General features: G+C 48.0%; 1 protein-coding gene across 3 annotated transcripts in view; it reads left to right on the plus strand.

The window, feature by feature from the left end:
• Positions 1–24,635, plus strand: part of RALY (RALY heterogeneous nuclear ribonucleoprotein) — a 118,301-nt gene that overhangs the window by 41,938 nt on the left and 51,728 nt on the right. The gene's annotated exons all lie outside the window — the stretch shown is intronic.

A 24,635-nucleotide genomic window follows, 5' to 3' on the forward strand; every position in this document is an offset into this window, starting at 1 on the left:
GAAAGCACACAGGTAGTCTGAGCTGAAAGTAGCTCTTGAACGAAAAGGTTTTGTGGAGGGATGGGAGAGGGTTTAGGGATCATGTCCAGTGACAGCATGACCTAAGTGATGGGAAATGCTGGTCCAGGAATCACTGTGGCTATTAGAAACTTGCTGTGCTTCCTGAGCAATGGAGTCGGTGAATACCTGAGCTGGGAGTCTGGTTCTGGGGGAGTTTTGTTTCAGTGAGAATGGACTCAAGATGAATAAAACTTGGAGTTTGCTTCCGCAGAGGGTGAACAAGTCATTGTCCTGTGCACAGCTCATGACATGAGGATGGAGCAGTGTGATGTTTTCAACAGTGGACTTCCCCTCCAGAGAGATGCAAAGAAGTCCTCAGTTTCCAGTTGGGCAGGGTTTGCAGTCCTGGTATAACACAGGGGTTTTAATTGGTGTCATGGTTGATTTTTTCCTTGGGAAATTACATAGGAGTGAGAAAACCCAAATGTGATCAGATAAAACTTGTTGTCATACAGGCATGAGCTCTGCTGTTGCTTGGTGGACCCCAGCAGATAGCACATACAGTAAATAGGATCCAAAAGTTTTACACTTCTTGCCCTATTTGGAAATCTAATCCAGGAAATTCCAAATAACAGAGGGGAAAAGATTGACCTGAACTTTTTGAAACCTAAACCAGGCAGTTGAAGGAGAAAGGGAATTTGTGTCTGCTTATGATTTGTCTAAAATCATTTTCTGCTTCTAGTATAATATACCTTCCCTTAGTAGTGGTGAGAGTATCTTGACATAAAGTAGGACTTAAAGCTTCTGACATTCAGATATGTTAAACAAATGAGCTGACTAAAAGGCGTTTTCCGCATGAATAAGAGAACTCCTGTGCCCTCATTCCATAGACCAGGATTTAACTCAGCAAATAAAATCACGAGATTCAGCAGCATTGAAGAATTACCTTATTTTGTTAATATTCAAAACATTTAAAAAGGAGGAACACTGGCAGTTGTTTCTAAAAGTTTTGGTTTGGCTGTTGGCATATTTAACAGTGCTTTGCACTATGGAGCCTTCTTTTGTACAGGGTACTTACTGTAAGTGGAGGAAAGTGTGTGCACAGGCTGCAGGGCGCGAACTACAGCAACTTCTTCAGCGCATGAGCTCTTCACTTTCATGAGACTCCTGGACTCTTGAGTGCTGCTGCTTGATTGTTTGCCTTTTTACATTCCACTTCTCCCTCCAGTCATTGGCAGTGCACGGAAGAAGGGCTGGTTCAGAGCGGGCTGTGAAACTACCCATTTCTTGGGGGATGCAGGAAAAGCTGTGAAAGTACCTGTCACTGAGGCAGCTGGAAAAGAGCTCTGAGGGTAACTCTGGGGAGCTGGGAAGGCTGATGAAAATGCTCGTTACTGCAGCGATGCGGGGAAGATCGCAGAAATACCTGTGGTTGAGTCCACCCGTACAGGGTTGGAAGTGTCTCGTACTGAGAGGAGGACATGGAGCGTCCTAGGTTGCTCAAGAAAAACTGGATGGATGAAATCGTCTGTCTTAGAAAAGGCACGGTGTTGGAGTGTGCCATTGCAGTGTCTAATCACACACAGAGCCAGGCTGTAATCGCTTGCTCCGGTCATTTATCAGCTTCAGCAGTTCCTGTCCTTCCAGGATTAGGATGGCACTCAGTAGCCCTTTAAGCTACAATCTGGTAGTGACCTTCTGAGCACCCTGTGGGCCAAGGAAGGAAGCGATGTAACAGGTCTGCTTAATTTAGAAAAGACAGTGCAGGTCAGGAGGAGGGTGCAGGTATCGAGGCCCAGCCGATGCTGTAGGTGCGGGCTCTGGGTGAGGGCTGCAATAGCCGGTGTGGAGGAGGCTGCGGGATATGAGTGGTGCCTCGCAGGGTTCATCGTCAGCTCTAAACAAGCCCCTCTGTGCCTGGGATCCCTTTGTCAAGGAAATGAACGTGCCGTAGGAGAACTCTTGTATCTCACTGTAAAGTTGTAATTCATTCCAGAGGCTCCGAGGTGTCACAAACCATCAGAAAACAACCTCAGCCCTTTAGGAGCAGCAGTGTGCAAAGCCATGGGAGCAGGGGGAGCCTCCTGTTGACTGCTGGCTCTCCTGTTTGCAGCGCTTACTTTACAGCAATAACATTTCTAGAAGTGTGGGCAGGTAGTGTGTGGCTGGTGCAGGCTGGCTTTGCCCTTTGTGGCTTGTTTTCCTTTTTTACAATATAAAGAATTTATTTCTCTGTAGGCACTTAGATGGCAGGATTTCTGCAGTGGGGATTCTGATGTGTGCATGCACAAGTTCTTCATTTCTTTTCTCTTTGGAAGACTATTGAATGCAATATCTCATCAGCAGCATTCCTTCCCAGCACAGGGATTACAGTAGAGGACCAGGTGAAGCTGAAATACCCAGTAGTTCAGAGCAGGGTGCAGCGCACTTTGCTTTCTGAGCCCTGTTACCAGGTCCAGATATTTCTGACTGTGAGTTTGTGAAATTAAAGTAATTGCAAGAACACAGTAAAATTCAGTTGTCTTTGGTGGCTGACTCTCACTGATCTTTATCTACAGTAAATAAATGCAAAGACCCAGTTTAAAATCCTTTCTAAGTAGACTCTCTAGAAGGATTGCCCACATGTCTCTGCTGGAAGTAATCTAATTGCATGTACAATACTTATAAGCGCCTGGCTGGAGGATGTTCCCAGGGCTGGTTCATCTGGAGCAGGTTTTGTCTGGAGCAGGTTCATGCTCGCCTGTGAGCTCTGCCTAGCAAACACAAGGTGAGAGGAGCACTCTCCTCCCACAGAGACCATGGTCCGTGACTGCTATCTGCAGGGAAGCAGGTGAATTTTGAACTAGGAAACCCATGTTCTGGGCACTCTGGTTTGTTTTGAAAGCAGAGTGTGTCAGGGGTTGTTTTGATTGAAGATGATTGCAGTTGCAAGCGCCAGGTCTGTGGTCTGCAGGCTCAGACCCTGGTGTCAGCCAGCTCTGAAGTTCTTTCCGATGGAGCCATCCCCTGCCTTTGCCCCCATGTGTGTTCTGCCTGTGCAGAGCTGAGCTTAGCTGGCTTTGAGTGGGAACCCGGCAGTTCCAATAAAGGATCAGGTTTTCCAGTGAGAGCCAAGTGCTGACAGACCGAACCTTAAAGCTCATCCAGTTCCAAGCCCTGTCGTGGATTGTGCATCTGCAAGCAGAAGGTTGTGTAGCTCAGGCATTCCTTGTTAGATGAGAAGAGCAGAGCATTTGCTGTTATTTAAGGACAGTAAGGCTGAACAGAAAATCAGACCTGCCTTCACATAGCATACATGATCCAGTGGATTGCCCTGTGCCTGGTTTGGGATTTAAAACCTCGCAAGCCCAAAAGACTCAAGGATATGTCTAATCTGAAACCTATACATTCAGTCAAAACTCTTCCGCTCAAAGCAAGCCATGGATTAATAACACCTTCCTGAGCCAGCACTTAATTTCTAGGTCTGATCTGGTTTCCTGTGATCAACCACAACTTTTAATTCTTGTAAGAGCTGAGCAAGCAATTCATACTGAATACTGTATCTGAGAAGTAAGTTTTCTGCAAAACTTGATCTTATCAAAATGACATCTCAGTTTAAATTATCTGATTGGGGGATTTTTGTGGGTTTAATTCCTGCATTTGCTTCTGGAAATGACTGGTTTCTCAGAGCTTCTGAAGACTTGAATTTTAATTCAGATTAAGACAGTGCACTGGCTGACAGATGATCATACGAGTCATTTCTTCTGCTGTAGTTGAGGATAATGCCTGTGCTCAAGCTTTATGTTTGCAGAATGGAACCTTAGAAGTTTCTGCATTGCTCCAGAGGGAAGTTCAGAGCTGCCCTGGGTGTTCATGGTCTGTCATACCTGTGTTCCTGTCCGTGTATATGCGTTCATTGCTGGAGTGAGTTTGTGAACTCACGGGGTACTTACAGGCTTGGAGTGCAGTGGGTTGCATTTATTAACACCTTAAATGCTTCTTAGAGGCACAGTCTGATGGCCATAAGGACTAGGGATGGGTTCTTCTCACCTCTTTCTGAAACTCCAGGTCCTCACCATTTTGGTTTGTTTTCCCCATCACCTACAAGGTGGTTTCTGCATCTGCTGTCATGAACCAGTTGCTGCCCACCCGAGCAGTAATTGTGTATTGTGGAGAGAATGGCCAGGGGACAGGATTTAATGCTGGATGGAGACGTGTTTAAGTGTCTGCCTCAGGGGTCAAGTTCTCCATCACAGTTTTCCCAGGTTCTCTGGGCAGTTGGCTTAGGGACTCTAGTGATAGGATAAGGGGTAACGGATTAAAACTTAAACAGGGGAAGTTTAGATTGGATATAAGGAAGAAGTTCTTTACTGTAAGGGTGGTGAGGCACTGGAATGGTTTGCCCAGGGAGGTTGTGAATGTTCCATCCCTGGCAGTGTTCAAGGCCAGGTTGGATGAAGCCTTGGGTGAGATGGTTTAGTGTGAGGTGTCCCTGCCCATGGCAGGGGGGCTGGAACTGGATGATCTCAAGGTCCTTTCCAACCCTAACTATTCTATGATTCTATGATTCTATGAAAGATTTCCAGGCAGTGTTGAGGAGCTGGGCCTGAATTTCTCACTGCTTGGCCTCCAAAAGGCAATGGTCTTTCTGCTCAAGAACTGATGTTATGACCATGAAAACATTACTCCATGAGGTGCTCAGGCACTGGGGACAGGAGACAAGTGAGTATCTTGGTGGTGCTTGTTCATTCTGTCCTCTCCTAACCAGATGCAGCTTTTTGGCTGCATCTCTGAGTACCAGAATCGGAAGGTGAGTCAAAAAGCAGGAGTCAAGGGGATGCTGTAAAATGAAAATACAAAAATAGATCTCTGGTTGCACATCTCTTCTTGACTTCCCTTTGCAAGGCTGTATCGGCGCGTGCTTGATGGGGTATGAAGGCTCTGACCTTGTCAGATGCATCAAATATGACATGAGAGCATGGAGTGTTTATATTTTTTTTAAAGGAGAGAAATAAGGGTTAGCAAGAAATGCAGAAAAGAGAAATGGGCAGATGGCCCCATTCCTTCCTCGGTAGAAATCCAGGCCTGAGATTTGCTTCTAGCTTGGCTTCAATTGGAGATTTCAGGAAATGAGCTCGAAAGTTGCTATTTTACCATTCCCCTTCTGTAGCATTTCATTATCATCCGTGCTGCTTCTGTGAAGCACTGACCTTTCCCTGGCAGCGGTGCGACAGAAAGACACAGTGCTAATGTATGGGCCCTTGTGCTGGCTGCAGAGGTTGTGCTGGGGTCCTTTCCCCAGTGTGCTGTATCATCTGGAGGATGTCTAGTGGAAGGTGCCCCTGCCTGCCTGTGGCAGGGGCTTGGAACTGGGTGAGCTTTAAGGTCATTTCCAACCAAAACCAGTCTGTGATTCTATGCTGGATGATGCCACGTATCCTGTGTTGGTGATGTGGGAGGTAGGGACTTGGGGGTTTTATTCTTCTAAAAGACTATCTTTTTTTTTTTCTTTCTGAGGGTTCAACTGAAAAAACCCAGGGTCAATGGGTCAGTAAAGGTGAGCTTGGGATGTGCTGGGTATCCTTAGAGCTTGGTCCCCAGCTTTCTTCTGGTAGGCAAACTATAGGGACAAGCTCTTGGTAGTAGGCTCTTCACAGGATGGGGACAAATAGGGACGATGGCAGCCTTGGTCTCTTGCCAATTCTTTTTCTGTATGCTAGGGGAAAGCCTTATAATCAAACCTGATTTCATTCCTCTGCATCTTCCCCTAAAAGCTTGGTTTTGCCAAGCTGTTTGGGAACCAGGGCATGGTACCTGCACCCCACTCACCTCCTGTGGGTCATCTCCTCCTCTCCATTCACCTTATCTCATTTCCTGCAGGCTGTGATTGCAGATGGAACACATGCCTGGGTTGCTTTAAGCACAAAACTGAACCTGGGGTGTCTCTGGGGTTCCCCCAGGCAGTGGCACAATAGCTTGGAGCAATGGTGTCAGGAAGCCTGAAAAGGGTTGTTGTTGGCAGTGGTCCCTGCACTTCCCACCTCAGTGTGCTTGGCCATGGGGTAGATGTATCTGTCATACTTGAATTTCTTCCAACACATCCAAAACCAGAATATGCAGAAGATTCTGCCTGAATAACAGATTTCTCCTTTAAAGGTGCTGCATGCAGGGCAGTCTCAGGCCTCTCTGAAACAGGGTGAATAGGGTGTGTTGTTAACACCATACAATGCCTCTTCGTAGTTGGGAGGGTCAGGAATTAGTGGTTTAGCAGGCAAAAGCCTTATATGCGGTTATATTCAGAGGAATAACTTGTGAAGAGAACATTGTCCTGCTCAGCAGATCTGCCTCACATGCGACTTCAGGGACATGCAGCATCGTGTAATATGGGTTTGGGAGAAACATCAGTAGCAGAGTCCAAGCACACTGGTGGAGTCTTGTCTGAAAGCAGCCGAACAAGTCACCACGTTCCAAGCTGCACTGAGTGGCTGTGTGCTGGCACCCACTGCGTGTTGGTGGCCAAATGATGGGCTGCAAGTGATGCGCTGGGGAGTGGTGAACCACCACCTCGCCATAACCCCACAGCTCTCACTCCCTTCCTCGTGCCTTTGTGTTAAAGAGCAAGGCAGCTTTTGGTTGTGCACCAAATCTCCGGCTGCATCTCAGTAGCAAAACTGGCGGGAGTGCTACAAGAGGTGGGAGATGGCTCCAGGGTCTGTGTTTGCAGCCTGAGTTCATTACTTTTAAGGCAAGGACAGGCAGTGGCTCGTGGAGTGGGGTCTCGGGAGCAGCATTCTCAGCTCTGGATCCAGCACAGGCTCCTGTGATCAGAACCCATCTCCACACCATGCTGAACTCAAACTGGTATTTTGTGGGGCTGAGCCTTCATACCTGTGTGTGTCTGCTCTGGTATGTTAAAAAGCAGTAGAAATACACGCTTTTCCTCCTCTGTTTATGTTACCTCAGCCACTCTGAGACATTAACCTGCTTCTGATTATGCAGAGGGTACAATGCCCTATTGCTTTTTTATCTATAGCTGGGTTCAAACAGACCCAGAGAGAAGTTTGTGAGGCAGGAGGTTAGGAAGCCCATTTAGCTTTCTCTATTGCGGTTAATTATCTCTCATTTTTTGTCCTGCTTCCCTTACAAGCATTCACTGAAGTGCCTAACTGGTGGCCACTGAGACCAGTGGAAGTCCCTGTGCTGTCTGCTGGGTGGGGTGATGCTCTGAATCTATTCTTTGCCCAACTTCGGCTGCTGTTGTCAGTGTGTTGATCTTGCTTATACCTCTCCTGGCACATCCAAGAAGTCTGCTTTATTACCTTTTTTCATTTGCTTGTCATAGCTTTGACTGCCTTTATTATTTCTTCTTCTCTCTTTGGCATAGATACCTTCTGCTTATAATCTTCTTAGCTGTCTCTGAGCACTGAGGCTTCCTGTTCATTTCAGAGAATGCTGTTTTAAAGGAGGTGTGATCCAGACTTGTCCAATTCTTTCTTTTCTCCTGTGATTTGAAGGGCCTGAAAATATTCATGTAATGATTTCCCCCACAGATGCCCCCAGACACTCTTTGGCTCTGACAAAAATTGCATCCCTGCTCCTCAGGAGAAATCCCCCAAAAGCAAAGCACCCCCTGCACTACAGCACAATTAACAGCCCTCTAATGAAATACGGACACAGGCAGCTTCGCAGTGATGGGCAGTAGCAGCTCACAAATGAGCACTCATTGCTCGTACTGCTGTGGAGACTGGAGGAGGCTCCTGTGATCTTGGGCAGCCCCGTGAGTGCACCAGCATCCTGGGCTGAAAAGACACATACATTTGAAGCCAGAGGCCCCAGCCCATGTCTAATTTCTGCCTCCCTGATGCACCTGAGGCCCGGAAGCAGGCGATGGACCACAGGGGCTTGGGCTGACCCCATGCGGCGCAGTGCCCAGAGCAGCAGCCTCAAGGTCCCCACTGCACAAGAGCTTTGGTGCCTTGAGACAGGGGTTGAGCAAGGAGCCAACAGAGAGCTGCTTCGTTCCTGTCTCACAAAGGTGGGCAGAAACAGGACCTCAGGGAAGTCCAGGTTCCCTGGTGCTCGAGTGAGGTGCCTGACTTGCCAGGCTGCAGAGTTGAGCTGTCTCCATCCACTCCCTTCTCCATCTCCGGTTCTCCCAGTGCATGTCATTACCTTGTTCAAAGTGGAACAGCTTCAGTGTAAGAGGGTAAGGAGGCTTACCCCAGGATAATGCGTGGGGCAAGCAGGATACTCCCCTGTGCAGTCTGAGACCTAGCATTCAAGTCGCCAGTGGAAAATGAGCCCAGCCAGAACTTGGGTGTAAGTCTGCTCTTGCCCCATAAATCACATAAATCCTCTGAGGCCAGGATCTTGTGCCCGTCACCCAAGATCTGCCTGTACCATGAGCCTGACAAAGACAACAGGGTTCATCCACACCAGGGATGAACTGAACTGCAGTGGCTGAGATGTTGGAGCTAGGGGATAACTTCAGACAGGGGGCCTATAGGGATGCTGGGGATGGACTCTTCATTAGGGACTGTAGTGACAGGACAAGGGGTAACGGGTTAAAACTTAAACAGGGGAAGTTTAGATTGGATATAAGGAAGAACTTTCCTGTTAGGGTGGTGAGGCACTGGAATGGCTTGCCCAGGGAAGCTGTGAATGCTCCATCCCTGGCGGTGTTCAAGGCCAGGTTGGACGAAGCCTTGGGTGAGATGGTTTAGTGTGAGGTGTCCCTGTCTGTGGCAGGGGGGTTGGAACTGGATGATCTTAAGGTCCTTTCCAACCCAAACTATTCTATGATTCTATGACCGCAGGGCATCTGTGGTTTCATTTTGGAGAGCCAGGAGGAGTCCTGCTCACCCCTTTCCTTGTGTCTCAGCAGGCATGTTTAAGATACCCACCTAAAATAACCCATTTTCAATGCTCCACCCTGCAGGCAGCACCTGCCCTCTCCTGTGGGGACAGAGGGGTCAGCAGAAGGAGACCTTGTACAGGCAGATGGGGGGACTCACTGCCCTGCTGCATTTTGGCTGCAAAACCAAGGAGTGGAACTGGGTATTACCAGCACCTCTGCACAAGTAACCTCTCACCGCTGCCTCCTGCCAGGTGCTTACTTTTTTCTTCAATGGGTTCCTCCTTCTCAGAGTCTTGAAAATGCACCTGCATTGTTTATCTGACCCTCACACATGGTCACAGCCTTTGCAGCCTCTGCCTTGGCTGTTACTACACTTTCCAAAGCCTCTCCATTGCCTAAGCCCTCTAGTCCTTCCACCAGCACCCATGGTTTATGCCTTGGTTATGCCTACCTTCCTTTTAATTGATTTTTCACACTACTTTGCTTGTCCCTGTTGCCCTCTTTTATTTAATTTATTGCTCACTAGCCATCATAGCACCTGGGCAAGCCTTTAATTTATTTCTTCCCATGTCCCATCGCCCCCCTCTGTCCTTTCCCTTTATTGATTTCTCCAGTTTGTTTTCACCCTGTGCTTGCCAGCATCATCTCCTACTCTTCCCCTTCACATTGCTCAGCTGAATTCCTCCCCCCACTAGTGACCTTGCTGCCTTGTAATTCCTGTCACAGCAGGGCTGAGATTGCTGTTTGTTGGGTCCCCATCACCCATTGCTTGTGCTCAGCTTCCACCCCAGCCTCCAAGCATCTCAGAATTAACTCTGGGTAATCTCTGTCCAAGTTGCTGCGATAAGGAAAAGGTCTTTTTCCAGTGAGCCTCCTCCCAGTGTAAGAGGTTCAATGGCCATAACCTGATGTAGTTTCTCCTTGGAGTTACCTGCAGGCAGGCAGTCACCCCCAGGGGCAGGGATGGATTCGTGGGGTCAGACTCCACCAGGTTTCATTCCTGACCAAGGAGAGAAGTTTGTGCTCTCAGCAGCTCTTTATTCCTGCTGTTATCCTGGAGATGAGAAAGCGCAGCTATTCCTGCCCGGAGAGACTTGACTGCTCACAGCCCAGCTCTCTGTGACAGAGCTTTTTCCTGCTCCACATTGAGGCCGTGAGGATACTGTGGAAGAAGAGAGGATGTAAATGACTCTTCTGTCTCAGCTGCCATAGCTCAGCTCACAAGGGCTGGTTGTCCACAGGCTCAGAAAAAGAGGGAGCCCAAAGTGGGAGAGGGTCAGAGGTAGGAGTACTCACAGCAAGGCAGGATGCAGAGCTATTACCTGCTTTCCTGTAGAGCAAGCATAGGACATCAGCATGCTGTGGCTCCAGATTGTGAATATCTACATAGTTCCCCGTGCTGTCCATGCTAAAAAATACTCTGGTTAGGTCTGTGCTTGTATACGTGGCATCCGTTTCATGGGACACTGTGGAACTGAGCCAGTCATGTCCAAATGAAGGACCTGAGCATATAAAGGGCGAGTTTGAAACTGTCTCTAGCAAAGGACATGTTTGGATTTATCTCCTTCTGTCTCTCAGGCCATCTACATTGGTAGGCACTTGAGTGTATCAGCCCTGGGATATTAGCATCATGTGGGAAATGGGGAAATACAAAGGGCATTGCATGGGCCGTGTCAAGAAGATCTCAGACAGGCAGCAGAGGATGGCTGAGCTCCAGGGCATGGCGTGTGTGGCCTGCCCAGCATGGACCCTGGCGAAGAAAGTTCCTGCAAGGTCCCCATGAAGGTCTGTTCTGAGAAACTAATTGAACCTGGTTTCATTGGTGGGTTGGTTATAAATACTTGTAACTCTGCAGTGAGGTATTGGCACGGTTATGTTTTGCTAGGAAATAAAATGGAGCTCTATCATGGAAATTGTCTGTGCCCCATGTGAAGCTGGCTGCTGCATTCAGCAGGCGTGTGTAGGATGGGTCCTGAAAAGTGGGAATTCAGCTCCAGCCTAAGGCAGACCTTCCTCCCGCCAAGTTAAATGCCGCAGCCCTTAGCTGGACCAGTTTCCTTCGTTGATTTTATTCTAACAACTCTCTTTCATTCTCTTTTTCTCTTTAATTCTTCCTATTTTCCATTCTCCCTTTTTCTTGTAAGCTTGATGTCATAGATAGGATCACCCTATAAACTCTGCAGGTCACTTTCCTGATGCTTTCAGGGAGCTCTGTAGGTGTCTGTGAAGTGCTGGCCATTTTTCCAAATTAAGACTCTCTCCCTGCCCATCTTTAACAATTGCTATAATTGCATGCGAAAGCAGACCAGCTTCCTTCTACCTCTGTTGCTTTACATGCACAGGCAGAGAAATAGCGTTTTTTCGGTGTAGGAAGGGCTCTCCCCACCCTACCCATATAGTGCTTTATGGCAGTTTGGCTTGGGAGAGGTTTTTTCCTGACGTATAAAATGAAAGTTTTAAAGATAATGAAGACCATTTTGGTGGCTGTTCAGTGGTATGACTGTATCCATTAGACGTGAATTGAGATTAAAACTTAGATGTGCCTAAATAGCTAAGGAAATAGAAACAGACCCAGCTCCCTTTGTCACTGCAACTTGGACAAGCTTAAAAACTGGAAAATAGGCCTGTGTGTTATTCTTTGATCTAGAGAAAAGGGGCTTTTGCTTCATTTTTTGTGAAGTTTGTATTGCAGTAACTGACAGACAGGGATGCGTAACTGCTTGGATAATTTACCTGTGATTCTGAATTGTGGTTCTTTTGTGAAGTACCCCAGGCTCCTCCGCGTGGTGATTGATTCAATACATCTGCCTTCCCCTGTGAGTGACATCTCTTCTTGTCTCCGTAGGCCCTCTGCAAATCAGGAGCTATAAATAAACAGCAATATCTGTATTTGCAGGGGGTGGAAAGCTGCGCTGGAGCTGTTCCTCTGTATGTTGTAAACAAGAATGGGTGATTAAGGGATGCTGTAAGTCAAAGCTGTGCAGAAACAGGGAGCACACACAGAAGCTTCTTTGTGGCGCATGAAACCTGCAGCATCGGGAAAGCATGGGATGCTATTTTGTAGTTTGGGGGAAAAGTGTATAAGGGCACAGGAGGTTTTTAACAAGGAATGGCTAAGCCTTTCAGTGAGCTTTTTCTCATGCCCGCAAGCAGAGTATAAATGATGGCATTTGTGGGCCTGGGGGTTCAAGTCTTGATAGTCTGGAAAAGCAATGCATGAGGTGGGGTGAAAGTTTGATAAGCAATGTAAGGTTTTGGGGGTTCTCTGATTTTTGGCTTCAGGACTCTGCGGTGAGGGAGCTCCTGCAGGCATTCACATCCTGTGGGTATGGCTCATAGGCACCCTTGGTACAGGAAAGGGGTTTTTTGGCTCACTCCCAGCCAGTGCACCATGGCAGTTCCCATTGGCTTTAAAAGGATTTCCCAAGCAATGGGTTATGAAAACAGCCTAACTTTGTGTAGAATCAGCCCACAGTTGTTGCACTGGGGTTTTCCAAATGAGGATCAGATGATGTTGGTGGCTACTTTGCAATGAGCTGCTTGGCTTTTCAGGAGTGCTGCTTGCTTTGCCCTGCAGTCACAGATGCATACCAGCTGCTTGTGGATGTGGATAAGTCAGTGGTAAATGTTTTAATCAAAGGGGATGGCTGGTTTTCTGTCTGCCTTCGTATCTGGCATGTGGGTTTTAGTACAAAAGCTGAAGGTCAGAGGCATGTCTGGCTGTTCAGAATGTCCTGGATTAATTCATGGCACAAGCCCAAACATTGAAGCCATCTGACTGGTTGTAGTGGACCTAGGAAGTAAAACCACACAGCATTGGTTTTATTTCTTTGGAGAAGTAATTGAAAGCAAGCTCAGCCCTGTTTGCCTCAAAGCAGCTGCTGGTGAAGATGCTGTGAGCAGGGTTAGGGCAAGCCTCACAGGATGAGTACATTGGAGTTGTCCTGCTGCTGAGTCCCTGGTGAGCCATTAAGAATCTTTCTATGACTTTATGGGGCTGTTTTTCTAAGAGAAGTGACCCTAGAAAGTGGTTCCCTGAGCTTCTCTTTACATCGGTGGCATTTCTTCCCCATAAGCATTTTTCCACAGAGCTGTCTCCTTGGTAAACTGTAATCCATAGATCAGAAGCTCCATCACAGAGCCGCATGTGGCATGAAAATCTTTCACCATCTCTTATCTAATTCAGTTGCAAGAGAAAACAAAGCCGCAGGAGCGGCTCTGCCAGGCACTTGCTGTCCTGTTTGCCCTTTGTATGTCCTTTCAGTCCTGCTTTTTAAACGCCTAAAGATGGCATCCTGAGAGAGATGTCACACCTATTGCAGGCAGGGACCTGGCCCGTGTCAGCTCTACCTGCAGACTGGTAAAGCATCTCCTTGAGGCAGCCCTGCCTGGGAGCACAGCAGACCAGGCACAGCACCTCAAATGCAGGACACAGTGACCAGCATCATGGTGTCTCCACTGGAAACCTTTCATGAAGGCAGGACGGAGTAGAGACGTAGCACCTGCCGCTGGTGCTTCCCATGACCTCTCCCCATGTGAGCTGTAGGGAAGCAGGGAGCACCCTGATGGTTCATACTAAAGTCCCTCCACCACAAAAGCCTCTCCTGGGACTGATACGCTTCAGCATCCCCAGGGATGGCAGTGGGGCTGAAGAAGTGCAGGGGGTACATCATCATCACCAGACATTGCCTTGTGCTACAAAAATAGGGTGCTTCTTATTGCACCACAAGCTGGCTTCTCATGTGGTCAGTGCCCAGACCTTCTCACGTATGCCTGCCTTTCTCTGTTGCTCAATCCATGTGGTCTACCTAACCCAATTTCACTTGCAGAAGTAGTTCTGTGATGCCCACAATAGCATATCAGTCCCTAGGGCATGTTTTGGGCTTCTTTGCCTTCGTCTTTTATAACAGCTGTGTTCACTACCACAGTGCCAGAGCTGCTTCACTGGTGCAGTGGAGCTCATTCTCAGGCAGGAGCATTGCTAAACTGGAAGGTCATCCACCTGCATTCAGCTGGTTTGTATTTTCTTCATCAGTTTTGGTATTAACATCAAACTTGCAAAAGTGCAAGGTATTAGGGTTTTATAGAGATACTTCTCTTTGTGTTATGAGACAGCTGATGGCGCTCTTAATACTGCAGGTGGTGTGCTGTCAATCCATCTAAAGCTGCACTGTGTTAGCACTCTCATACCAGAAATATCCCTCCTGATATCAGAAATACCCCTCCAACAGAGAGCTTAGGAAAGCAGAGTGCATTACCTTTATGCCTGGGCATGTGTGTGCACGCTGCTTTCCTGGCTTCATGTTTGAATTTGCGAAGAATCTGTCACATCAATAATGCCTCCTATGAATTTGGATATTGGTGTGAAGAGAATAACATCCCCTTTCTGAAAATGCCAGGTTGCAAGGCAGTTGCTGAAGCACGTGGAGGGGACATGGCTGAGGTCCCCTTTGGGTTGCATCTGCAGAACCAAGGGACACTCAGTAACTAGCAGCCTCATCCTCTTCAATATTCCTCTTCCATATCCATCTTCTCCCTTTTCTGGTGCAAGACAAGACCATGGGCAGATGTGGTCATAGGGATTATGGGGTCCTGCGTTTCCCCAGAGCCTGGGGTCCCTGCTTGGCTCGAGGATCTCATATCCAGATCCTCCTCCAGGGAAGGCAGTGGAAGGGAGGCATTGAAGTGAGTTTGGGCTGGTAACTACTGGGGTTTTTTTTTAATACCAAGAATCTATTTTCTGTTGGGCTTCTTCTGTTTGTCAGTTCTAAAAATAACGCAGAACAGTAGGCAGGAAACAAAAAGCGTCATATATAAAATGAAACTGTTGTGGTTATTGTGGACAAGAACATTTTTAGACAATTCTTTCATTCTTTTCTCACTGAAATTCTCCATAGTGGACAAGCTGGATTTTCCCACCTTGTTCCAATAAGCAAGCACAGCTTATTTCAAGGTAAATCCTGCTCATCCCTCCATGATTCATCATTCCCTCCCCCTGTACCAGATCTATCACTTGTCCGAGTCTTTGAAGGCAGAGGCAAGGCTGGGATGGAGGGCTAGGCAGGGAGAGATGTGTCGCTTTCAAAGCTCTGGCTGCAGTGATGGAGCAGCATCCAGTGTTGTATGAGCAGTCAGGGCAAAACATGCGAGTGGATAAATATGCAACATGTTGCATGAAGTAACTTGGTGATTCTCAATTAATACCCTAACGGCCTTTGTTTGAATTATTGACTCCAAACTGACGAAGCTGAGTTGCAAATCCTATGGAATATAAAACTGAAGAAACTCTTTATTGACAGTTTGGAATTACAAATTACGTTCGTTGTGAAAAATAACCCAGAAACCGTCTGTTTAATTGGTTGTAGGTTGCAATTTGTGTGCACTTAGGTAAGGAAAATACAGCTCTCTATGGGATTGTTAAAGATCACTTTCCTTCGAGTCAGCAAAGTTCAGAGCTAGGAAAGAAGCAGATCTATATTCTATAAAACTTCAAACTAACAAGTAGCTCTGTCTAAGGGATTGCTCTCAGTAGAGTGGGAGATGCACTGGCTCTGGTGGGCTTGTGGTGGGATGGGCAGAGAGAGAAGGGAGAGCTTTTGGGGTTTCAGAGTATCTCCTAGCTGAGATGGCCTGACCTTACTTTGCATTACCTTCTGAAATGTGGGGTGAGCTCCCTGCTCAGAACTTTCTGGCTGCAAACAGTAAGTTGGGATCCATCTCTCTTAAAAAATACATGTCAAAAGCTGACCTGCTTATCCCGGATGTGTCTCTGGCATGTAAGTGAAAGCAGTGATTCCTCCTGTCTTGCATGGATTTCCCAGGAAACTGCCTTTGCCTAATGCAGGTCATAGAATAGAATCATAGAATAGTTTGGGTTGGAAGGGACCTTCAGAGGTCATCCAGCCCAACCCCGTGGGGATAGTCAAAGCCAGTACATGGAAGCTGTGATGCCCACAGAAGGCACTGGAGGAAGATGAGGTCTCTGGAGCAGAACTGCCTTTGTCCAGGTGCCCCAGTGCCATGGAACAAACAGGCATGTGGTCTCTGCCCTCCAAAATAGCTTCCCCAAGGAAGGTAACGTGAGGCTGGTGTCTTTCTGAGAAAGCCCTTGGTAAAACCCCACTGAAATCCTGCTAGTGCAGAAAGCTTTGTTAACACCATTAATTAGAATGAAGCTTACACTCCAGGTGGCAAAAGCCCCTGGAGATTAAAGATCAACATTCAGCCTAAGAAAGGGCTTTGCTCTGACTATTTTGATGAATCTCAGTATTTGGCATGGGATTTCTTTGCAGAGAAGGAAATCGGGGCTGCCCAGTGTCAGCATTTTCCATTGGTGAGGAGGAGGAGGAGGGAGATGCTGAGGGGTATGATGGATGTAAGAGCATGACAAGGGATTAATGTAGGAGCAGAGCAGTGAAATGAGGGAATGTGGAGAAACAACCTGAGGAAAAGGTGTACGTGAATAGAAACTGGTGTCTCGTGACTGCTTTCCCCTCTAGAGCACGTTGCCTCCTTGTGTCTCCATACTAAGGGTGTCTTCATGTGCCATGTGGATATGGCAGTGTCCTGCCTGCATCTCCTGCCTGAGCTACATCTCACTGCAGTGCAGACGTTCTCTCCTGTGGTTCGCTAAATGCAACAGGAGGTTGGGTGGCAATCATCACCTCTCCTGGTGAAAATTAAAGTGATGCTGGGGTAGAAGCCCCTCATTTTCAGCTGGTGTCAGTTGCTATAGGCTTTGCAGCATGAGAAAGACAGAACCACCCTGCCTAAACCCCTGCGGTCTCTGGAGTGGTGTCCCCTGGCCCCTGAGGCTGCTGCAGATCTAAGAGCTTGTAACTGTAAAATGAGTGGTAGTGTTGGAGCACAACAGGAAATGTCAAAGCTATAGCGCTGCATATGGTACTGTGCCATAGCCAACACTGGGAGATGCCACTGGGCACTCTTCAAAGAGGTGGAACGTGTGATGGAAGGAGAGGTTGCTCATACAGTGTGCACCAGCCTTCTGTTTGCTCACTGATTGGTTTTACAGGCCTCTTTGGGCTCTGTTTCCATGATCCTTCCGGCCGTCTCTGCATCTGTCTGAGTGCTGGGGCAGAGCATCACCTGTGTACAGCTGCACCCGATGCAGGGGGCCACAGAAACATGGAACCTCTGATCCTACACCCCGGAAGGCAGAGGGCTTTGCCATTGGCTTCAGTGTGTGCTCTATTGAGCCACAGATGGAGAGTGTTAAATCTTCACCATCCCACTGCAGCTGCCTTTGAAACAACACAATTAATAGCAATACCTCCTGCCTCAGGCTGAGATTTAGTCAACAAGTAAGTATAAGTTCCTCCTGTGATTTTTTAATTTAATTTTATTTGTTTTAGCCAGTTCTCATCGATGCTATAAAGTAGTATTTATTTATCATGGGAGCAGCACAGCAAGGAGTCTATCACACTGCAGTTTGCTGACCAACGCTGTAGATAATCAGCATTTTTCAGTCTCTTTGAAGGGAAGTCCTGCAGAGTGTGGTACATCAATAATGCAGTGATCTTAGGATTTGATGGGAATCCACCTTTCCTAGATTTCATAGCTCTCCGCAGTGGTAACACTGGGGTTTTGTTCTACAGAACAGAAATAAAAAGGGTGAATTGTAATTCAAGTCTTTTAGGTTAAATACTGCTTTCTTTTTTGGTGCAGATTGTCATAGGAAGTACTTTATTAGGAAGCTGTCATGGTTTTAATAAGGAGGATGAAAGCTGTAACATTGACTGAGAAACAGGGAATTGTAACTTGGGGTTTTAATCTAAGAAAAAGGACGTAGTGGGAATATTTTCTACGAGCTTTGCTGTTTCATTTCACGTATTTCATGGAAAACCTTTCCACATCCTGACCGGCTGCTCTGGCCCTGTCAAGCAGGGGGTAATTTTCTAATAGACTTGATAGGGCTCCTTTGCAAGGCCATGCTCCGTGCGTCAGCCCTTTGTCCTGACCCGGGGTGGTGTGTTTTGCTCCCCAGCGACTGCTGCTTTCCTTCCAGCCAGCACTTGTGCATTGCATTTGGAAGGATCTCTTTTTACAGCATACGCTTATTCTTCAAAGGCAGTGTTACTGTCAAGCCCCACCAGAACAGTGTGGGCTGCTGGAGATAGAGACAAATTGGCACGCGGGGAATAAACTTTGGGTCCTTGAGCACCATGGCTGTAGGCGGCTTTTCCTCGGGTGAAACACAGACAGGGGCACAGCACTGCCACAGGGCACAGCCCATTAAATGTCCTCCTTCAGGTGCTGAAAACATTTGCCTTGTTCCCCTAACAAGACGGTTCACCCTGTGCCCTCCATCCTCAGTGCAGCCTTTCTCCTCAACCAGTTCCTGTTTATCCACCTCCTAATGAGCAGTTACTGCTTTGTCTCTCGGGTGGCTGGGTTGGAGTCCTCTCTGCGGCTTTCATTCCTATATGGCGTGGCCAGGAGCCTGGTATTGGGCAGCCCGTGGTGGCCAAATCCGGCATCTCTGGCAGCTCACACCCCCCCAGGACAGGGATGAGCAGGAGTGGGCAGGAGCGCTCCCAGCCATGGGGAAAGGGGATGGATCCAGTTACTGCATTTCACAGGGGTGGGAGCAGCTGAGGTCAGCAGAGACCTCTCCAAAACCTGCCATCTCCTGACTCCAAAAAGTCTTTCCCAGAAAGTTTCATGGTTTGTGCCAACAGAAATTTTTTTTAAGCCTCCCACTTGGAGCTGGGCTTTTCCAGAAGGGAATTTCTAGACATTAGTTGTGTCCTCTCTGCTCAGGGCTGGATTGGGGGAATCCCTACAGCACCCTTTCATTAGAGACCAGCCCTGTGGCAACAAGGAGCAACCTCAGGCTCCCTCAGGAGGGTGCTCCAGAGTGTCCCCAGGCATGTTCCCCCTTGTCAAAGCTGTGGAAAAAGACCTGCTGGTCTTTGCCATGGCTCTGGCTGTTGAGGAGCAGCCTCAGACGTGCAGCTTCCTATTGATCCATCTCCTGATGTTGCTCTTTGCAGTCGGTGGGACAGCCGGGGTGTAACACACAAATATTTGCTCTGTCAAGAAGCACTTGGCAGCCTGTGGGTAAATATTATCAGAGCAGTGAATAGCAGTGACTCTATTAACACAGGCCCAGAGATACGGGCGCATCCTCTGCCAGGATGAATGAGTCCTGGCTGAGCAGAGGATCAGGCTGCCTGGTCCCCGCACAGAGCCATGCACAGTCCCTCAGTGGGTGATGTGTGTCCTTGGAGGTCAGACAAAATAGATCTGCTTGCTGCTTCAGCCCTGGAGAAATAACCACACCAAGTCTGCATTACTGCTGGAAATGGGCTGTAGAGGGGTTAACCTCACACACGCTGATTTCAGCATGCAGAGCCATGTAGGAGTCCACAGAACATCACTGGGGCAGAGGGTGGCAGCAGTGTGCAGCAGCTCAGCACGGATGGGATGCTGGATGGTGAGTGCAGAGGACTGGTGGTGACCATGCATGGACCTCAGTGGGAAGCCTGTGCCTGCTTCCATCTCCACCTGGGAGGACCAGGGAGCTTGTTCAGTGGCAGGGAAAGGAGAAGCAGTAGGGAAGGGCTTGCACACATCTCACTGTAGTGGTCACATCAAAGGAGGAAACTCAGATTTAAGTGAGAGGGTTTGCGCTATCTCTGTAGCACAGAGATCGATAATGTGATGTGCAGCAGCTGCTATCAGTAAAGTGTGTCGACAAGCCTCATTACCATTGGCTTATGAACGCAGTTGAGTGTAATTGTTCGCTGTACTTAAAAACCAGAACCAGGAGAAATTGCCAGAATATATTTTCCGGGTGTGAAATGCTGGAAATAATAGAGCCGAGGGCAGGCATTCATGTTTAGAGCAGTGTAAAATAGCAGGGCTGTGATTTAAGGAAGCAAATAAAACATTTCACCTGGTGCTGCGGTTTTACACACCCAGTCAAGTGCTTACAGCTTCTTCTCTAAAGCTTTCAGTTAGGGCCATGTGGCAGAGAAGATGGCCTGTGGCTGGGCTGGGGATCCCACATCTGGGCCCACAAGCTGGAATCCAGCAGCAGGCTGGTGTCTCCCACACATGCAGTGTTAACCTGCTGCCTCTGAACAATGGGAAAGTGTCTCTGGGAATGGGTTGCCCTAAGAGGAAGGCTGGAGGGATCCCGTGGGTGGTAGCATCAGCACATCACCATCACTCCACCATTGCTTCTGCCTCCTGGTGCTCACTCACAATCGAACCTGCGTGTGGCCAGGATTGATCCTGGGAACCTCTGTGTGATTAAAGTAGCTCTTTCAAAAGAAATGCAGTTAAGAAGTGAACAGTCAAAAACTTCCCTGCCCTCTTGTCACTTGTGCCAGTGGTTAATCATCTCCCTGTTAAAATCTGTGCCCTTTGTCTCATTTGAATTGATCAGGCTTCGGCTCGCAGCCATTTATTCCTGTTCTGCCTTTACCCTTTTGATTAAAGAGCCCTTTCATAACCGGTATTGTCTGCAGGTGAAAGTTCTTACACATCACCTCCCCATCGCCTTTTTGATAAGCCAAACAGAACAAAGTCTTTCATCTTTTCTTTGTTAAACATTTTCTTCAACCCTTGAGTCCTCTTTGTGGCTGTATTCTGCACCTGCATTTTTTTCTAAGACTTTTATATTGTGGATGTTGAATTAGGTGTTTTAAGTTTTCAAATCTGAAGAGCAAAAGTCCTGCCGAACCTCAAGCCCTGAGCATGGAGACTTACCCATCAGACCACAGCCTGGTCTCTGAGACCCTCCCTTGCTTGGTGCTTGTCGAGCAGGAAGCCCCCAAATGCCTGGGATTTAGGATTCCAAGGGCTGGCAGGAGGATGCAGTACATGTCTGAGCAGGGTCCATGTGTTCAAACCAGCCATGCTAGAAGCTCAACTCCAGGCTGCAGCCTCCTGCTGTGGCCTTTGTGCTGACAGGCACTCTTCTACCCTGCAGGCTGCAAGCACAAAACCATCCTTTTGCTGGCCACCATCTCGTGTGCAGGAATGAAGGATATGGGACGATGCCTGGTGTTGGCTTTGCCGGGTGGTCATTCAAAGCCTGGCTGTTCTCCAGTCCACCAGCGAGCAATGAGAGTCTCACTTGTCCATCTGTAGAGCCACAGCAAGTGCCATGGAGGTCCATGTTGCTGTGTCTTGCTGAGATCAATATCCGGCCCCACCAGCCTGTGCCGACCCAGCAGTGTGGTTATTTATCACACGATCACACCCATCGACCCATTTGGATGAAGAGTGCAAGACGCTGCCCAAAGCAGTTCTTTGCAGTGAGTCTGAGTCTGGATTAACAGCTCAGCACTGACCCTACTCCAAGTGTGAAATCCCAGAATGTGCTCCTCCTGGTGAAGGTGCAGGATGAATTTCAGTTTAAAATAACATCAACCCATTTATTGTTGCCTTTGTGAATAAGCCCCAGGAGAAGACGGTAGGTCAACATCTGGTTCAGTTTGGGCAATATCATTTTGAACTGGGATGTTCTTAAACTAAATCAGCATGAGTTCATATCAGAATCACCAGTTCGTATCAGACCTTTTTCACATGGCAAAGCCAAGACAGATACAACATCTCCTTTCTGGTCTGGTGCCCCACCAAGCTCCCCAGCAATGTCTCTTTAACCACTCTTGGAAAGGCCAGCTCAGGATCAGGCTAAATGCAAGTGCACACTGGTGTTTATATTGATCTGAAGTTCATTTCTCCTAGCCTTGCTCCTGCTTCTTTCCCTTGGCTGGTCAGAGGACACGCTGTGCTCACAAATGTGGGTTCAGATTGGGCAGTGCCATCCCTAATGTGTATCTACCAAGCTGGAACCACCAGACTCCCTGTGCAGTGATGCACCCAAGGCCACCATCACTGAGGACCAAGGGCACCTCCAGCTCTACTGGGGCATTTTGTTTTCTGATCCTCCCATCAGACTGTGCAGGGGAGAAAAGGAGAGACCCAAAGTGACCCAGATTTTCTGAAACTTCCTCAAAGCTGCCACAATGGCTTTTGGTCACCTTCCAGCTCCTCCAACCTGATTCATCCAAGAGGAGCCTTTTTCTGCTGGTGAAGACACCCAGGGGAAGTGGACTGGAGGATGCAGTACGTCATAGTGCAGTCATCATAGCAGATGGAAATCTGGGATATCCTCTTGAAATCAAAGGAACTGTGTGACTCTTCAGCCACTGAGGATCAAACCCTTTAATAAATCCTTCTGTCACCATCTCAGAACCATTCCAGAGGTGGTGCATCCTCATTTCTTTTCAGCAAACCTTACAGTGGACCCCAGGAGGGGTTCTGTTTGCATAGTCTTCACTTTCATTTTATCACTCTCTCGTGATATTTAAAAGCTCAGACACCTGAAACACTTCAGCTCTGTGTTGAGTGACTTATTGAATTCCAGAACCCGGCTCTCCTAGGCTCTCTTAACTGGGCACTTGATTGAAAGTCTAAATCTGAAGACTCGGGTATTGACTACAGCTTTTCTAAGCTAAGGTGATCTGCTCAGTGTAGTTCAAGCCACGCCAAGCCAATCTCTTTTCTCAATGTCCTTCATCCTTGCTATTAAACAGGCATCACAGATTGCTGGAAAACCCTCCCGTTTCTACTGTGTTGACTGGAGAGAGTCTCTAAGATTTATGTTGGCTCTTGGGCACTGTTGTCACATGAGTTTCTGCTGCAGTTGGTGGTTAATAAAGGCTACCTCTCCATTTAGCAGGCAGCATTAGTGACCAGCAAGAACTTTGGTTTGAATGCTCAAGCACTGGGTTTTTTTGGTGGTTTGGGGTGGTTTTCAAGTACTGTGCAGTTGTTCAGGTATTTATATAACAAACAAGGAGCCCACTGTCAGATGCCAACTTGCTTTTCATAACTGCAATATAGGCTTCAGTATTTTTGTCTGACATGGAGATATTTAGAGCCAGTCTCCCAGAGAATACACGGGTTTCTAGGTGGGAGTCAGGTGCTTACGGCATGATGAACCTGACCCCGTGGATCATGCACTGGTGCTCCTTTGTCCAGGCAGTCACAGGGTGTGTAGCAGGGACACTGGACAGACAAAAGCGAGCACCATGGTTCACTGGCATATGCTGCTCCTCTACCCTGCATTGCTGCTGCATCAACCACAGAATGAAGCCAGCCAAGCCAGGAGAGCTGATTGGAGATATGGAGGGGAGTGAAGGACAGAAGGTCCATGCTCTGTGCTGAACCCGCACTGCCAGGCTGTGGGGAGGAGGCAGAGGAATACTCCCAACATGAGCTTTACTGACTGCATGGTTTGGGCTGGAGAGAAACGGGTGCTGTGTTGGAAGGGCATGGTGCAGAGCTCCCAAGAGAGAGCAAGGCTGTGTGATTGGAGACCTCCAAGGCAATGAATCTCAGTGAGATGTTTGCAGGTGGGTTTCTTGCCCCCCCCCCCCCCCATTTCCATCAGCGACATGCCAGCAACACACTGACCCATCACCCAGCTTTGGTATGTGTGGCAACACCTTAAGCAAGTGCCATTTCAGGGGCAGCTGCAGCCACTGACTCCAGCTTTCTGCTTCCCAGTGCTGCTCAAATCAATCTGGAATCTGCCTGCAGATTGCCAGGTCAGGTTGTACTGCTCATCTTGCTGGGGACTGCTTAGTGCTAAGCCTGTCTCGCACTCAGTTTTGAAAGGAATGATTTTTAAGGTCTGTTGTTCTAGGCTCTCCTTGTCGATCTCAGTTCCTTTCTTTAGATTGTCTCTTGCAACTGGTATGTTCTAGCTGCTCCAGTACCTGCTCTAGATTGCACATCTCCTATCGCCAGTCCCTTGACACACAGCCTTTTTCCTTCTGTCTGTCTCCTCCCCCCAGCTCATACCAGCTTGCTTCACTTAGTTGCCCCAGGTGGACCTTCCTTGGCTTGCCCATTTTGTCCTGACAAAGGCAGCAATCAAGGTAGACTGTAATTTAATTGAATTTTCTTCAAAAGCTTTAAGTGGGATAATCCTGAAGCTTAGTCTTGCCTCTGAGTCACGGCTAATGGCCTTGCTCACTTGTGAGAGGGGTTTTCTTTTAGCTTCTTCGTCCAATCAGCATCCATCAGTCTTCACTGTCTTTGCTCCTGATGGATACTTCTCACGTGTTTATAGGCACAGGATTGATAAGACTGCACATCTCCCTGTCTGAGTGGCCCTGTGCACCTGTGAGCATAGGCAGAAAGATTCAATTTAGAGGTGAAAAATGCCACTACTCCATGCAAATGTGGCATTTTTATTTTCTGTTCATCTCTGCCCATCTCCACGTTTTAGAGTGCGTTAGAAGGGACAGTGATGCAAATGTGTTGTAAAGTACAAGTGTGCACAGAACTGTGTCCAAAGTAAAGTAAGAGGGTAAGCCCCTGATGTGGTTTTGCTGCTCACTTTGTACAAGACTTTTCAAGGTAAGATCTGGTGTCCCTCAAAGAGGTGGCAGGGGCATACAGTCATAACTGGTTAATGAATTAGCAGTGGACCGGCGGGACATAGCTGCACTAGCTCCATTTATGGATGGGAATTGAGGTCCAGGAAATGTTAAATAGCTGCCAATGAGGCCCTGAATGCAGATCCCCACACTCTGCTCTCAACATCCCCAAGAGCCTGCTCTGCCACTGGGCTGCTGGTCCCAGTGTGTGGGGCAGTGGGGCAGGATCCCCAGTGCTGCAGCATTGCGGGGGCACGCACCAGTCCAGCACTTCGGAAAGGATGAGCTAATGGAGGTAGATGATGTAGAAAGTGGCTTGGGATGAATGAAGAACTGGCAGACAGATGAGCTCAGAGCAACAGAATTTGGTGAAA

The sequence above is a fragment of the Pezoporus occidentalis genome, unplaced genomic scaffold (assembly GCF_034315485.1).
Source record: "Pezoporus occidentalis ecotype Australia unplaced genomic scaffold, CSIRO_AGI_Poc_V1 ctg83, whole genome shotgun sequence".
Lineage (NCBI taxonomy): Eukaryota > Metazoa > Chordata > Aves > Psittaciformes > Psittacidae > Pezoporus > Pezoporus occidentalis.